General features: G+C 40.8%; 1 protein-coding gene across 5 annotated transcripts in view; it reads right to left on the reverse strand.

Annotated features, from left to right (window-relative positions):
- The window catches only part of march8 (membrane-associated ring finger (C3HC4) 8), a 68,630-nt gene extending 55,655 nt beyond the window's left edge, over positions 1-12,975 (reverse strand). For 3 of the 5 annotated variants that reach the window (XM_034897902.1, XM_034897899.1, XM_034897895.1), the window contains exon 1: positions 12,789-12,975. The gene's annotated coding sequence lies outside the window, so the exon portion shown is untranslated. Of the gene's footprint in view, positions 1-10,773; positions 10,798-12,510 lie in introns of those variants that run through there. The other 2 variants (XM_034897896.1, XM_034897898.1) reach the window with 2 other exon arrangements.
- Between the last annotated feature and the right edge of the window lie 4,092 nt (positions 12,976-17,067).

Here is a 17,067-nt window from a genome sequence, read left to right on the forward strand (position 1 = left end):
TTTTCTGTACCGTTACCAGAATAAACACAGTGATACTGCCCTGAGTGCACAGAAATCAGCTTCCTGTCTCTCTGTCCCCAACAGAGTATGACAAGTGGCTCGGGGTCAACGTGGAGCAATTATTTCAATGAATCCATGTTGAATTCCCCAGATTAGGGTAGTGCTGGGAAGAGACTTGATCACTGAAATTCCAGACACATGAAGAAATTATTGAAATTCCTTCAACCTTCAGCTCCCCATTGATTTCCCAAAAGGCCAGCGAAGAGCAGTTTCATTTGTTAGTTTCTGTTTCAGCATGACACAAGACTTAGACCTTCATAACCTTCATTGATCATGCAGGTATATAACTTTATTAAGCCCATCCTCCAGCTTGAGACCCAAAATGTAGTGATGCATTTTTATGTAAGACACCACAGTTTCATCTCGGTGGCTAGAACTTTGTTTTACATAATTCCTACTTTGTGATAACTTAGGCTGTGTTCACACACAATAAGGCAGCCCTCAGGTGGTCTGGTGAAAACGCAGGTCTCCCCATTTATTTAGAAAAAGGTAATGCATAAAGGCTGAGATGATGGGGGCTGCAAGGGGAAATCCTTAGCTAAGCTAAGCTGAGATGGATTCAATTTTTGGAGAAACGTCACCTTGCGATGGCCAGTCATGTTACTGCCGATCAGATTTTTCCGTTTTGAGGCGGTTTGAGAGTACAGCACACCAGATACATCTCGGCCTCTTATCACTTCCACACAAGCACTGAACTGCCCAAGAGTAAACGATCTGACATGAAACAATAATTGTGAAATATAAAGTCTAATTGTGCCACATTCGGTGGTAAAGAACACAACTTAGATTCACACAAACGGGCCATTTAAGTGACACTTCTTCCCTGGCACAACACTTCAGCAAATTGCCAGATTGCTTTTGGGGCACTTATTATTACCACATGTAAAGCATTTGGTCTATCCCACTTAACAGTGACTTCCAGGACTTCCAGCAGAGACACCAGGTCAACACTGCTTGCCAAAAACATTTTACATTACTCCCATTTAAGTACAGATGAAGCAAACAAGATATTTGTTATTTAGTGAACATTAAATACGTGCTAGATATGGTGACCTATGGACAGAGCCTGGCTGTTTCCATCATTTTTGCTAAACAAAGCTTATTGATAACAGTGTAGCAATCTCCTTATCACACTCTCGACAAAATGGCAACTAGACCGATTTCCCCAAATTGTCAGGTTGCAGGCCTTTCTACAACAATGACAAACTATGCGAGCAGCAGATTATGTCAGCTGTAGCCTGTATTTGATCAACAGCAATTCTCTCAGTACCTTACCCAAACGCCAAACTGAAAGTTTGGTTATTATTTATTGTTGTGAACACAAAACTGCAGTGTTTGTGCCTTCACGACCAACAAAAGGTGATTACAAATGTCATATAAGTTTTGGTTAATTATAACTTTTTATTTCTTAGAAATGTTGAAAGCTGAACCTGAATAGATTAGATAAGGAATTTGAATCAGATTCAATAAAATGTTAGAGAACCCTATATCCCTAAGAAGTACAGATAAATAGGGTATTCACAACATGGCAAACAGAAGATTGTATAGTATGGGCACAGTGCCACCAGACCAGCTGTAAGTCAAAGACGGAAAGTAGGCCACTTTCTGTTTGCAGTTTTTCTTGGAAAGGAAAATGTCCTTTTTAATCCAAAAGGAAATGGTATTCTCTTTCTGATAACCTCACAAGATGCCATGGCAGAAAAATGTAAATACTTACAAAGGAGAAAACACCATATCAATGTATGGCAAACTTAAAGAGGACTTAGAGTTTTGACAAGGTGTGTGTGTGAGAGAGAGAGAGAGAGAGGAGTGAACAGAAAATGCAGAGACAGGATCCAAAATTGTTAATACACCTGCATTGTTGAAACACTCCAGAAAAAACACACACACGCACACGCAAAGTTATAAAATAGACAGATTATGTAATACTGTGAAGGGGAAGTAGAACACAGGAGGGAGGAAGCCAGAGATGCTAACTGTATGCAGGTAAACTTGATTAATCTCATTGGGACCTCAATTTCAAAAGATTTTCTTTCCTGCAAGTCTAATTCCAATTGGATTGTATTTAGAGGACATTTATGTGATCATTGGGCAGACACATACACAGGTATGTACAGATGTACAAACTTAAACCCACAGATTTACATTTCCATGTTGGGATTTTAGCCAAAGCTGATATCCAAATAGAGTAACGGAAAGTGAGCACTGAAGAGTGAACACTGGTTGCTGCAGAAGGTTCATTCACAGCACATTTACAAAAGGGGCGTCACCAACGTACACCGCTCAAATGCCTGTGGGCGCAATTGGATAGTCCTTAAAAAGACCAACGATTCGGGTGACGTAGCAGCAACATCGGCGGGTTGCTGCACTTCCTTGGCCCTCGCTGTGCTATCGTCGTCATGTAAACTCCACCTCAACGGTTGTGATTGGTGCCTCGATTTGGAAAATTTGGAAACGGGCATGAATGGGTTCTTTGCCAGACTGACTTGCAGAGCACATCTCAAATTTGCCGGAAAATCATTAGGGTTTTCCCAGGCTAGAAAATCTGCTAAACATTTTGATGGTGTTGCAATAATTTTAGGACTTGCTTCCTTAATTTTCACATTTTTGCTTGTGCAGCTGAATTGCTTCACTCCGAAAGGGGCTGTCGGTCATATGAAATACCCAGGAAAATGGTAGATTTTACAGTATGTGAAAAAACAACATTCATAAAACTAGGTAGATGATGTCCATACTGCATATTTAGTATTGCAAAGAGGCCAAAGAAGCTGTTTTTAACCTCCCAGCTCTTCAAGTCTTTATAAACAGGATAAAGCAAAAGCGTAAATGCTCACTGTACACTCTTTAACAAGACTCGTCACAGTGATCTATTTCTTTTGCCACAGTCGGAGTTACTAATACAGTTGGAACTTTTCTGATACCAGTCATACTGGTTACTTCAAACCTACTGTACTTACTTACAGTCACAAAGAATTTCCACATTTCCTCATTCCTGCTTTTAGCCGACATGAGATGACTAAGTCTTAATCATGAATCTAGGGAGGCTTAAGCAAGATGTATGCTGACGTGTTAAATCCCCGCCGTAGGTTTGATGTGAAGATAGGGACCCTACGCCAAACCCTGACGAGCACCTCTCAAAAAATGTAACTACACTTTGCGGTGACTCAGACCACAACAACTGTGTTTGGTCCGCTTGACTGTGGCTTGGTATGGTTGCATTTCCCCCCTACTTATTTCCGGGTTCTCCTTCAAAGTAAACAACATGAAATCAAGTGAAGGCACAGGGGAGACTCTTAGTTTCTCTCACTATACCTCTAGAGTCGGTCCTCGTTCCAAAGCTAATCATTGTCACTCTCTCACTTGCTTCACCACACACTCCCCAGCATACACACATGATTTTCTCTTAAAGAGATACACTAGAACGACTCAGACACCAGCGCACAAGTACAAGCCTCACACCACTTATATAAGCGTAAGACCCCGCAGAAGCATGAAGGAAAAATGTCACAACTTAGTTGAGGATTAATGGCAAATTCACCCACAACTACAGACACACTAAATTTAGAAAGATTTAATATTGAAACTGGTGGAAGAGATTCAGTCTTGTTTATAAAAAAAACAAAAAAAGGTCAGTTCACCAATATTACATTAAAGTTATTAAGACAGTATCTTACCACTTTTTATAGTGACTACTATTTCATGAAAAAGCAATTTCAGGACATCCTCGTGGCCTAGGGTTTCAAGACTGACCGTGTCAGTCAAGTCTGGTTGAGGAAATTGTTACACGTTATTCCCCCTCTCTCTTCCATCATTTCCTGTCACTTCTATTCTTCTCTATCCAGGAAACAGGAAACATGTCCTCAAAGTAATTTTGGGAAATTGTTTCTGTGTTTTAAATGAATTTAGCCCCACACCAAAAAGCCATTCACTTCTATTTAGGGATGCAACTTCTATAATCATCTGATTAATCTACTGATCTGCTCTGTACTCAATTAGCTGATTAGTAATTTTGTCTATAAAGTCTCAGACGGACAATTGTAAAATAATTGCTGTTCAGACAATTTGTTACTGACAAATTTAAAATGCTTGTTTCATTGAAACAAGAAGATTTCAGTTTGTTATCACAGCCAATATGACAAAGAAAGAACTAACAAAAGCATCAAATCCTCACATTTGAGAAGCTAAAAAAAGATGCTTGAAAATTAAATGATTACATTATTAAAATAACTGCAGATAATTATTCTCTTGACTGGCCACTTGACTTATAAGCTATTTATTTCAGCTTTACTTCTAAAATAGATGAGATGATGTTTGGGGCGATGAGACATGGGGCACAGTCACACAGAGTGAGTTATTCATTATACAAACTTTGACATCAAGACATTACTGATTTAGACCCTCATCCTCCCCCTTTGCCTCACATCCGCCATATGCCTCACAGCAGTCATGTCCAAGTTAATGGATCAAATTAAGATGTTAGGTTGGTTTGACTAAAGTGCCCCAGTATCCTCCACATACACCCCTCATCTCTTTGTAATGGAGATAATCAGACTCAGACACGGCTCCAAAATAACCAACCCTTGATGCTGCTGTGCTTCCTGACAAAACTAAATATATCCACGTGCACAAGTTACACAAGTTTGACTCAAGCAAATACAATGTGTATTGGTCAAAGAAAAGAACATGTTTAAGCAGTAGGCTAAAAGGACTGGTTGTTACATAGCATCACTCACCACATTTGCCTGTGTGAACTCCTAAAAATGTCACATACAGCATCAGGTAGCGTAATGTCAGCATCATAACACGAGACCTGACAGAGCAGCTAATCTCTCCGCCGGACGGCACATGTTATGCTAAAGTTGTAAAGAAAAAGTCAATTCTGCCTATGACCATCATTATAGCAGTGTACCTGAGAGATTTAAATGTTTCCACAGCTGTGATCACACAAACTTCAGCGGCTGTTTATACATACCAACTTGCATTCATTCAACCAAATTCATATTTTTCAAACAAACTCATTTATTGGTTGAAAAACGTATTCAAAACTAGTATTTATTTTGGCTGCTATAACAGGAGGAGAATATCTCTGACATGAAAAAGCGCAAAAATGCTCCAGAGGTCGCACGCCACTTCCCAAAGATCGCACGACAATTGGTGTTTAAAATTCAATGACATTGCACCGTCAATTACACCGTTTTTCCTCTAGTCAGTCCAAACAAAAACGCTGCTGCCAATGCTGTGTGTTTAAAACAAACTTTAAACTTTCACGAGATGCATATTGGACGAGTCACTACTAATATCAGCGGGACAGTGGCTAAAAAAAGAAATGTATTTACACAGAAAGGTCCCAGATTATCAATCAAGCATACCATACTTTCTTTACTCAAAGACAACAATAAGTCAACGCTATTTGCTTCTTCTTTTTTTTTAAATTCAGTTTAGTGAACCGTTATTTGTGAGGCAGTCACTATCACTTGAACGCACAAGGAGACATACACTTTTGAAATCAGTGTGTATCAACTACGTTGCAGCTTTGACAAAAAATGATTTCAGGAAGCAAGTTTGCTCTGATGGATTAGCTATCAAAAGCATTTCTGCAAGTAGAGTTTTTACTCCGACCAAAGTATTGAAAATGAACGGCTGACTGGCTTTTAGAAATATAATGGAATATGATATGCTGTAGAAAATACATTTTTGAATTTAGAGTCCCCAAGGGGAACCTTGAAACCTGCATCCAAAGGACAGAATGGAGAAATAGCGGTTGAGTGTGTGTGTGTGTTTGTTGTCCTGTGCTATCATGGTTGGTGGTGTTTAACTCTCTAAGGACAAAAGACGCAACAAAAAAACTCCCACTCAAAAAGCTATATTATAACATGTAATTTCAGACATTCATTTATATACTATTTTAATCATAACCTAAGACTTTGGTACATTAATTCCAAGCACCAAAACAATACATACAACACATCATAAGTTAAGGTTAATTTTCAAAAGACATTTGCGGGAATTTTTAAAAGGCATCAACAGTTCAGCTTTAGCACCAAATTATCTCCTTACACATTGGGACAAATTTGGGTCTCGCTGTACAGGAAGCTGAGTTTGTTCTGAAAGTTGTGATGTGAAATACATGGGGATTAGTTATATGCAAATATACCTTAAAAAAGGTAGTTTTAAGAAAATATGTGGAAATGCCCTTAGCTCTGAGAGTTTGGGTGTGGGGAGATTTGGCAGCAACGTTGGTTACACATACAGTTTGACACGGTTTGTGACAGAAAACGGAAATTGAAAAAACAGGTGGAAACGTAGAGCTGGATGTGCTGGTTAATACTTTGATACAAGAGTAGAAGGAGATGGGGGGGGGGGGGTTGCGAGACAGAGGAGAGGACCTGTTGCTATTTGTTTTGGCTACTTTGAGATGGAGGATAATGTGTGACAGTGTTGTGGTTAGAAGAGCGTAGATGGCAGGTGTTGGTAAGTGAAAAGTTGGTGCAGTCATTGGTGTACATCAAGTTGATAGAGATGTAAAGAAGCATGCAGTATAAAAGACTACAAACTAGGACTGTCCTTTACTAAACCCTTTCTTACTCCAATAACACTCATGATTTTGTTGACTAATTGATTAGTTGATTCAATCGACAGATTTGTTAAACTGACTCACTGCAAAGAATCATGCAAAAGCGCCACTTCTTGTGTTTACCAGACATGTGCTCTTTAGTTTCTTTGAAATAAGTCTAAGACTAAAAACGATCGATTAGTCAACTAATCGACTAAGTGAGGGCAGCCCTGCTAAAAACTGACCTGGAGCTTGAATAAGCTTTGCTCACATTAATCAAAGTTCCTGTAAACAATAAGGTTCAACAGTCTGGGAATTACAATAAAAAAAGGTTACATGTTTTTCCATTTATTGCTTATGGAACACCGTTTTCAAAAGAAAAACAAATATTGTTTGATGTCCTGCCATGAAAACGGTTTGAAGAAATGTGAGTAGTTTTATACAGTACTTCCAGACATACTGTAGTCACTAGGCATGGGCGGTATGAGATTCTGACAGTATGATAACTTTCAGCAAAAATATCACGGTTTCACCTTAATACGGTATTGCAATTACAGATATAGATGTATTACTTTTGAAATGTCTGGGTAAAAGACAAGTTTTTTACTTTAAACACAGTGCATTTTAATGTAAAACACACTGTATGCCAGCAGGGAGAGGGATCTCTGGTGGTTTTGAAAGCGTGACTTGTTCAAACCGCTGTATGCCTTGAAACCGGTAACGGGCTTATGCCAAGTAGTCACATATTGCAACTGGAGAGACTTTCGATAGACACCTACAAGCCACCCATATAATTGAAAGACAGAGTTTCTGTTCTTACTGAAAATTGTCATCCTATGTCCACAGTGTTGTATAACACTGCTTCCAGTAGCTCCTGTTTCAAGACGCCGCCATCAACACTGCTGATTAAGTTAGTAGTAGTGTGTCACATCCACCAATCAGACACACAAAAGGTGACAAATCAAAGGGAAAGATTTGAAGAAACAAGGCAGATCCTTCCACACACCAATTAAGGGATCATTGAAGCATTCAATGATGAGCATGGAAGTAATGTGGATTACAGTATGTGCTATGCTCTTTGCAGTCTACATATCTCAATTTAATTCCCCCAAAAATACAATTAAGACCAGGACAGAGCTGCTAACGTTAGCCACCACTCTTAATAGCACCCAGGACAAGCTTCCACACACGGAGCTTATTTATGGCATAACCTGTAACATCCCAAACTAACATACACTGGCCAAGAAGCACTGAAGCTGGTCAGGAAGCTTGTGATGGTCTAACACCTTATTAAGACACGTTGTTCTCCTGTCACACAAAAGACAATCCCAATCCAGCTAGTTTAACAGAGCAGCTGATGAGCACAAAACAATGAATGAAGTATACTTGTAATTTTTGGATTGTAATGTTGTGTGTCTCTTTCTCCCTACCATCTTCTTGATTTGTTGCCCTGAGCAGACAGAAACCTTGAGAGACTGTGAAAGCCCTAATGACATCATCAACCATAGCCCAATACCTGCAGCAGTGCCATCCGACAGTCCATTGAGCTGAGCCAGCACCTCTGCTTGGCTGATGTATAGCAGCTGTTGAGCACCCCCCCTCTACATCCGGTACATTATCATTTCACTGCACAACACACACATATACAGCCGCACACACACACATACGTCTGAGGGAGGAAGGCTACTTACGATCTGCAAGAAATATCAATTTAATGTAAAACACTGTCCTATAACCAATGTTTTTTTTAACTACTGCCATTAGTATTACTTCAGAAGGATTTAGTTCACAGGGGAGTATGACATCATACAGAGGAGGAAGGCATTAGATTAGATCAATACAATTCAAATATATTCCCTACAGATGAAGATCAGCCACAGTGGGGTACAGCAGCAAGGCAGACCAGGATCGAGTTAGCTCATGTGGGGCAAAGTGAGACGACACAGAATCATACCTTTGTTCTGTTATAAGATTATCCAGACGCTGATACAACAAGACAAGCAGGGGATGTGTTCATAAAATTATAGTCCAGGATCAGATAACAAAAGCAGTATGGGACAGCTGCACAGAGTCTGCGAGTCACTGGAAACCTTGTGGAACACCAGACCACCCGCCAAAAGCCGGTCAATTTTGCAATTGGCGGGTAACACTGTGAATCTGCCTGGCACATCTGCAGGTAGCCAATGAAAATTGAGTGATTCAGATGTGTAACTATCAGTAAACAGGGTACGCAGTTGCTAACGGGCCCGGACCAATCAGGGGCCCACATCACCGGAAGACATTGATTGACAGCCGGGGACCACTATTGCATTTTCATTACTTGCGACAATCTCAGCAGTCCCACGTGGCCGGCCACAGACCAAGCGGGAGTGAGAACGAGTCAAATTCATTTCTGTGTTTCTGGTATGAAGACGAGACGTGTGTGACTCAAACGTCTAACATTTACCAACAAAACGTACAGCGAAAGACCGTGCAAAACATTTCAGACCGTCCTGCCAATGTGTGTACATTTTAACATCGATGAATGCTGTAGCGTTTTTACCATTATAAAGCCACTGAAAGTTTCCGCTGTTTCAATCCTGGTGGCTAGCTGCAGCGGGGGGGAGGGGGAATTATGCCTTTATGCAGGATAATTTAGGCAGGATCCCCCCCCCCCCCCCCCCCCCCCCCCCCCCCCCCTTTACGGCACGTGATGACGGCGCAATGTCCACAAGCAGGCTACGATGAATAGGACAGGATATTGATCTCATGGAGAAACAGCAATTCCTGTTTTCCACCTTTATGGAGGCAAACAAATGGCTGGAAAAAACTGGCGGGTGGTCAAAAAAATTAACTTCAGGCCCTGGGTACAATTGCAGCTGCCATATGGTGGTAATATAGTTAATAGACTTTTAATTAGTTTGCTGAAGAACAATGAAAAAAGTAAAACTTGCTAAGTCTGGTAAAAAGAGGTAATGACTGATACTACCATGACTTCCGCGCAGTCACAAAAGTCCAGGAAAACGCACATCCTGAATAGCACATGCTCAGTCTCCTGTAAACGGGATCAGAATACGTATGAAGACGGATTTTTGTTGGCTGGATCCATTTCCTGTCTCTTTGCAATCAATATTATGTAACAGATCCAGCCCCAGAGTGAGGGGACAGGGGTAAGCAGCTGACAGAGATACAGAGTGGGTCAGAACAGCATTGCATGTGCCATTTTGAAAAAGGTTGACATTAAAAAACGGAAATTCAAATATATATGGACTAAAGAGGAAAGTTGTTGACTGGAAAGGGCGCAAATCACATGTGGTGTTGTTAACTAAAACATTATTGAATCTTAATGTCCAGGAAATACAAAAAAGAAATGCGTGTGTGTGTTAGAGAGAGAGAGAGAGAGAGAGAGAGAGAGAGAGAGAGAGAGAGAGTGAAACACAAACACACACACACTGGGGAGAGAGAGTTACGCTGTTCTGTTGATAAGGATAATCTACTTACTTCCAACAATGTGACAAATAAAAACTCCCAGATCAATCGATGATGGAAATAATCATTAGCTGTATTACCATTATCTTTAATAACAAGAACAGAAACTTAGGCTTAAAAAAATGTGTCAACACAAAACAAAATATTTATTTTTCAGCTCTATGCCATTTGAAACACGCTGATGTGATTAGTAAGGACTGACATGACAGCTGCTGGAACAAATTAATCAGGCGAAATAAAGATGTGGATTACTGTTGAATCAGATCTAAAAACTTACTTCTAAAACTCTTCTGCAAGTTGAAATGTTTTTGGGCGTTAAACCTGAATTGGATTGAAGCTCTATATAATAGCACAAAAGGGTCTGTCAAACACATCCTGTCTTCCATATTGTAAAATACTGGGTGAGGCACATTTCCCCATCACAACCAATTGTGTCAAACAATGAAGGCAGCTAATTGGCAGAAAGCTACTACCCGAGCCTTCAGATACTTTTGATTGCATTCTTTCCACCCTCCAATTACTTTTCTCAGAACCTCTCTCTGGAGACAGAAAGTAGGAGTTAATTTGCAAGCACACAATGGCCCAGTCCATTTAGACTGCTGCAAGCCCCTACACTTGCAGTTTTAGCAGCTTAACAGATACAGTCTCAGTCACCCTCTTTCTCCCTTTTGGAATCATAATCACGGCTTTACTTTCTCATTTCTCCTTGCAGTCTGGCCCGATCGGGACGACTTCAGGGTTTGATGACAGCTAGGGATCTGGAGTAGATGAGTTTTTTCACAACCGCAGAATGCTTGTTGATACCTGCAAAATCCTTTACTGTCAGAGGGCACAAAGTCAGTAAGTCGTGCTGGAAGACCAGGCCAGGAAGAGGAAACCAGAGGGAGAGGGGTGGACTGTGGTCATATGAAAGGATTTGATACAGCAAATAAGTTTGTGCAAGTGCAGTTAAACGTTTGAAAAACACACACCTGAATATAGCATTTTAAAAGACACTTGATGTAGTTTCCTACTTATTATGGTCTCCTATGATCAAAATCAAACATTTGATATCATTGCTATAATATAACAAAAAATTGAAAATATCTGTGCACTCAACATGAGAACTTTAAAAGTTGAAAATGGCTCATGACTAAAAAGGCTGACTTCTCTTTTTTGCTTTTTCCTGGTAATGTAGATTAAAAGTGTTCCCGATTTATTTTTTTTCAGAGTCAAGATATTTCTTTTGTTCAACTCAAGTAGGAAACCAAGATTAGAGCTTCAACTGCTTGCCTACAAAAAGGGCACCGTCTGTCACTATTGTTCAAACACTCAACTGTGCCAGAACCTTAAAAATAGCATTTGTGCAGAAAAGAAGCCAATCCATGCGGTCTCTGCGGTAATCCCATGTGCGGAGGCAGGATTAGTTACACAGCAGCACAACAGAGAGAATTCGCATTGGGTTATCCGCAAGTTTATGCATGCACACTCCACAGATACCCACGGGACAATTATTGCAACAAGCACTCAGTATTTCACAACACTAGCAAACACTTAACCAAAGGCTATAGTGACATAAAACACAAAGACACAGCTGGTTCTTTCCATTCAGTCTATGGTTTTGACTCTATCCCTGGCAGCAGCATCATGAGGAAGGTGGTTTTATGAGAAGCTATCTTTGACATTATGCCACTACATGGAATGAAGATGAGTGAAAATGTTGCCCTCCCACTGGAAAATACATACCACACACACACACACACACACACACACACACACTTTGCTTTAAAAGTTGTAAACAAGCTCCAAATGCAATATGCACACATGCAGTATACAGTGGGTATCATGGCACACAGCAGGACTGGAGTGTAAGGTGGAACAAAGTGAGAAAAGCTGATCCCGCAGCCAATGACAAGACAGTGTAATATCCGAGTCACCGTAACAATTTAATGATGGAAGAATAGGGTAAAAACTGTACTGCTTATCAGGCAAAGTAACATCTTACAGTTTGAACTTAATGCAGAATCGTTGTGTTGTTGATGTCAAGCTGATGAATCACATGTTTTCGGCAGCTGCCTGTGGAAGTAGTGCAGCCCGCTGGGCTAGATCAGACGCCTCTGATCTGAGGTGTACAGATGGCTTAAATGTATGAATATAGTAGCAAATGCTCTGTGAGATGCTCTGTGAGACAAAGGAATCAGCTGTGAGCTTTTCATTGCCCGGTGCCACATCTTATCAAACTGGGCGTTCCAAAGGCTTGGGGACGACTAACAAAGGCTTCCTCGACACGGTCAACATTGCGTCTTTTCTTGATTCACAATCAAATGTTGAACGGACAAACCCAAGCAATGTATTCATTTATAAACAGCAGACATTTGCGCTGACACAAAGCGTTACTAATTTTTGCTGCAGAGTGCACCACTCGTTGACATCAAACTGAATCGTCATACCTTAATCACAACAGGCTACGGTGACCGTCGCCCCGGGACCGACTCTTGGCTTAAATAACAGTTGGCAATTAAAAAAAACAAATTCTCACACGGTCACATCCCAGCACAGTCCAGACGCACGTCCGTCCGACCGACCGACCATCAGCCACCTCCGGTTGGATTTAATAAAGCGAGAGGCGCGGGGGAGACAGAGGAGCCTCAGTGTGAACGGACGCATAGATGTTTTGGACCAAATGTTGCTCCATATTCCACCTTACAGAAAAAAAGAAGACACTCACCGATGTGTTTGGCACAGAATGACGACGTTTTGTTTATTCCATTGCCCCCGCTGAGCAGCTGTGTGTAGTGGTGCGTCACTGACTACCGAGTCTTAGTTCCGCGTATGGACAGGCGGCGCACGCGGGCTCACTGAGGGGTGGAAATAGCAGCCTATGATGAGGACGATCACAAAGCGTTAGATAAAATATAATAGGCCTACCAGTATCTAATTGTTTTTTTTTTACATGAATTAGCCTACTCGTGACTATGTAATTTGTAATGTGACACAGATTACAGAGCATCACGTAAGGCCTATCCAGATCTAAAGTTCCCCAAATTATATTAAATGAACGTGTGTTAACTGTTTTTACTTGGGTGTTACCACTTTCAGTCTCTACAGACGCCAACAGCTGTTTTCAGCATAAAGAGGAAGCTATGTCCCCCAGGAGTTCCTTTCAGATCATTTGAGAAAATGAGAAGAACTTATTTTCTGCATTCTGGTAAATTTTTCTGCAACAATCTGTGTCTTTTCTGCATAAATTCATTGTGCAAATGTCTTTATTTGGAAATTCTATAAGGTTTTTGGAGTGTGTAGCACTGGCCAGTGTTGATTTCGTGGGGTTGTAATGTTGCCGGTGTATGACCTGCTAAGTGAATATATCAGGCAACAGAAACCCAGTGATGAGGAGGAACCATCATGGCATACCCTGAATGCCATAACCAGGTGGCTTGCATAGTGTACGGGAGCATCTGAGCCGAGTTTGGTCAAATGTCAAAGTGGGAGGCACCTCCAAAGATCCAGATCCAGACTGATAAAATGGTAATGGTTAACCATTCAGATATTGTGGTGGTCGACAAACAGCAGAAGAAGGTAGTTGTGATAGATCTAGCAATCTCTGGCGACCGCAATATGAAGAAGAAGGAACATGAGAAGCTTAATACCAAGGGCTCAGAGAGGAGCTAGAGAAGAAGTAGAAAGTTAAGGCAACAGTGGCTCCAGTGGTATTTGGAGCATTCAGTGCTGTTACCCCAGAACATGTACAGTGGCTCCAGCAAATTCCAGGAATAACACCCGAGATCTCTCTCCAGAAAAGCGCAGTCCTAGGAACAGCTCGGATCCTGACTAGAACCCTCAGGCTCCCAGGCCTCTGGTAGAGGATTGAGCTTGAAGGAAGGGGACTGTCCAAGATGAGGCGAGTAGGGAATTGTTTCATTTGTTACTATTGACATTTATTGTAGATGATGGAAATTACACAGTAGATTTTTATTAGCATATAGAGAACAACTTCAGCTCCAATTCAGTCAGAATGTAATAATATATTTTGCCACAATGGTCATTATTTCAGATTATGAATGGCTCTCAGTGTGCTCAATGACTCTAGCATATCACACTAAGTACTGCAACTACACCAAAAGAGCGGTGCACTATGTTAGGAGTGGCTTGCTTATGAAACGAGGGAATGTATCCTCTGTTGACTCGAAGACTCGGCTCTATCTTTGAAACCTGTCATTGTGTTTGAGCTTATTACTGATTCACAGTCCACCACTCAGTCCTTGGGGTGGCACAACGGAGCCTCTGTGCTCTGTCTGGACAAAGTGGACACCTCAGAAGTGAGTCTGCCAAGTTGTCATGCATGTGCCTCTGCGTTAGAGAGATAGGCTACAGGCTGCCTTGCTGTGTGGAATGGAAAGATTGGGATGTGGTTTATTGTGTTGAATGTGCAGCGAAGAGGCAAGTAAAAAAAACAACATGGGAGGGGGGGGGGGGGGGATTGCCTTCTGTTTTCAAAGTGTTTTTCTTGGTGTGTCCTTCCTGTGTTCTTACCTGGTAGTCCCCTGTCAGACTGGAAGTGCTGGATTTTGTTTTGATCCCTTCAGGCCTGTGTACACATTACTCATGATCCTCTCATTTCATACAAGCACAGATTAACACACAAGGTTGAATGGTTTTAGATTGTGTTTTTGATTCCAGATACCTTTGTAATAAATACTACTAATAACTGATGATGTCATGACCTGAAAAAAGGACTATGGTGTGTCATATTATCAGATATCTGCCTTCAATTCTGGTTACTGTCGTGTGCCACATTCATATGGTTTTAGTTTCAACTTTCTTCCTCTTCATGCCATTGCATGCAAACTGCGGTTAGCTCTTCTTTAATCATGAAACAATCTAGTGGTTATTTATGACTGTGGATTCTGAATACAGCACTGCAAATTTAAGTCAGGATAGATTTCTTCTAAAAGCCATGGTTAGATAAAGAAAAAGGAATTGTTTTTTGGTCTGTAAAAAATAGACTCGCAGAACTTGGCAGAGTTGCAAGAGGTAAACTGAATAATACCGAAACAGAAAGTAGAAAAGAGGAATTTGGCTTGTTATGTGACACACTGTAAAAGAACAGTTGGAAGACAGAAGAGAAACAAAATCTGTATATATCCCACTGTTTTATGAGAACAAAAGTAATTCAATTTTAAAAGAATGTTTTAGTATTGCACTTTCATAAAGTTGGGTAACTCACAAGATTTAGAAAATAATGCAGTAAGAGCCAAGATATTCTGTCTTTAGGCTCCAAAAGCACTGGATCCTACACTTCTCTTGATGATCCCACCAACACATGTACACACTCACGTCTTTCAAACACCAGGTCTCCCTTTATAATGGAGGCTTTGTTAAAATGTGTTGATTGCAAGACCAAGCTAAGACACATTTGATGCCACTTGTATTGTCAGTCTTGAGAAGGCTCCTGCTGAGCCACGGACAACGGTAAGCAACTCTTTTGACAGGCTGAGTAGTCCCATTGGTGGACCTGAACAACTTTCACAGGGGTGGCCAATATGAGAATAATGTTTAGGGGAGCACATACATTTGTGTTTTCAGTGCTTTTCTGTGTGCTGCAGCACCAGAGGCAAAAAAGTCACAATTGTGGGTCACGCACTCTTTCATTCACTCATGCAACAGTGATACACACCAAGTTTACCATCAGGAATCATACATAACGGCTTTTTCATGTAACCCTGAATTAGCGAAGGTTAGAGGACCCCAACATTTGGGCAAATTTTTAACTTGAGGGCAAATGAAAATAATTCAAAGTCATGCTAACGGCTCTGTAAACTTTAACACTTAGTATATCCATTATATACAGTCTAGGGTTATGGATGATACTTGGGCACAGTGGTGCTTTGAGCTAAATGCTAACATGCTCACCATGCCAATGTTTAGCAGATGCAATGTTTTCTTATGTTCACCATCGTAGTTTGGCATGTTAGCATGCTACACTTAGCTAATTAGCACTAAAAACAAAGTGTATCTGAGGTGAATGGGAATGTCATCAGTTTTGCAGGTATTTGGCTATAAACCAAAGTATTAAACAAACTGAAGTGAAAGCATTGGTGTGATAGCCAATGGAGTGGCCAGGCTTTAGCATATGGTGGCAATTGCCACTAATGGACTGTCCCATGGAGTATTTTATTAGTCTTATTTACTTTGACGTGGTGTGTTATATTTTTAAATGTATTTTTTCTACTCACTTTAAAAAAAAAAGATGCCCCTTGCCATGTTTGTGCATTTATCTGCCATGAGCCATGAGTTTTTCAGCTGTACATGCTGCGCAGCCCACTTATCTTGGATCAAAGCCAGACAACATGAAGGGAAAAAGTAAAGACAAAACACTGAGATGTGACATAGGTCATGGTTTGTCTGTTGCACAGGAACAGCATCCAAAGTGAGAGCAAAGTGTCTACTGAGCAACACTTCAACTGCTCATTTGAAGCTCTTCTACTCAGTGACTCACCAGCAAAGAAAAAAAGTGTTCTCATATGTACAGATTGCAACATTATATGCACTCAACTTTCCTGGATTAGTTTGTATGTTGAATGTTTGCTCTCCCTTACTAAACTAAGTTGACTGCATTTTCAAATGAACCATTGCACAAGGCCTACTGGGATCAATCTACCTTTTGACAGTCCTAGTAGAGGGGGGGGTCTACAGGTTCTACATGTTCTACAGGTGCAATAATAATTTCAACTTGTGGGTAAGAAACAAGTTGCAAGAATTAGGGTGAACAGGGTGAAGGCTCTCCTGCATCTGCTCTGAGGCTCTCTACTGGTTGTAACCCCACTATGCAAGTTTGCCAGATCGGGTTGCGGATCTGTAGTTCAAATGGGACACAATGGGACAAATCCACTTCCAATCTGTAGGGATGCGGTGTCAGACTCAGTTTCACTACGGGCCACACTGGAAAATTAGAATCACTTTGACTGTATTATTGCATGTCTACTATAGTCAAAGAAAAGGCCAAT

This window comes from Etheostoma cragini, chromosome 17 (assembly GCF_013103735.1).
Source record: "Etheostoma cragini isolate CJK2018 chromosome 17, CSU_Ecrag_1.0, whole genome shotgun sequence".
Lineage (NCBI taxonomy): Eukaryota > Metazoa > Chordata > Actinopteri > Perciformes > Percidae > Etheostoma > Etheostoma cragini.